Source organism: Myotis brandtii, unplaced genomic scaffold (assembly GCF_000412655.1).
Source record: "Myotis brandtii unplaced genomic scaffold, ASM41265v1 scaffold64, whole genome shotgun sequence".
Classification (NCBI taxonomy): Eukaryota; Metazoa; Chordata; class Mammalia; order Chiroptera; family Vespertilionidae; genus Myotis; species Myotis brandtii.
In genome coordinates, this window is record NW_005370460.1 from 980273 (window position 1) to 980990 (window position 718).

Consider the following 718-nt stretch of genomic DNA (forward strand, 5'->3'; position numbering starts at 1 on the left):
CTGAGCTGCCACAGGACAGCAGCCCCTGCCCTGGGGCGCGGACCTGCAGCCTGGACAGCGAGGGGCCGCACCCTGACCTGCTGTCCTTTGAGTAGAGCCCCTGCACTCTCCTCCACCCTCACCCCCAGCTCCACGCACCCCCACCCTCAGCCCCCACAGCCCCAGCAGAGCCCCACATCCTAGGAAAAGGGTGGAGATGGGCTGGCCCTGACCTCATTCCTGTGGGCGCTCTGCTGCTGGCTGAGCCAGTGGACACAGCCGCTGGCCCCGGGGGAAGGACTGGGGGCATTCTCCCTGTCTATGCCACACACACCTAGACCCCCACGCTCCACTCTCCTGCCTCGGGGTTGGGGCTGGTCAGGAGTCGGGCTGGGTCAGGAATGATGGGCTTGGCTTGATGATGGGCCGAGACCCAGAGAGCCGGCCTCTGACCGCAGCTCTGCCAGATCGCTCCTGTCCCAAGTCAGTGCAGGCCCCTGCTGTCCCGTCTCGGGGGAGGAAGGTTGCAGAGCTGTCCTGGGAATTTTCTAGAGATTTTATATTTATACTAGAGGCCCGGTGCACAAATTCGTGCACGGGTGGGGTCCCTCTGCCTGGCCAGCAATCGGGCTGATCGGGCCATCTCGCCCAGTCCAGAATGGGGTGGCCGGCCAGGGGGAGAGGCCACGGGAGGTTGGCTGTGGGGCGCACTGACCACCAGGGGGCAGCTCCTGCATTG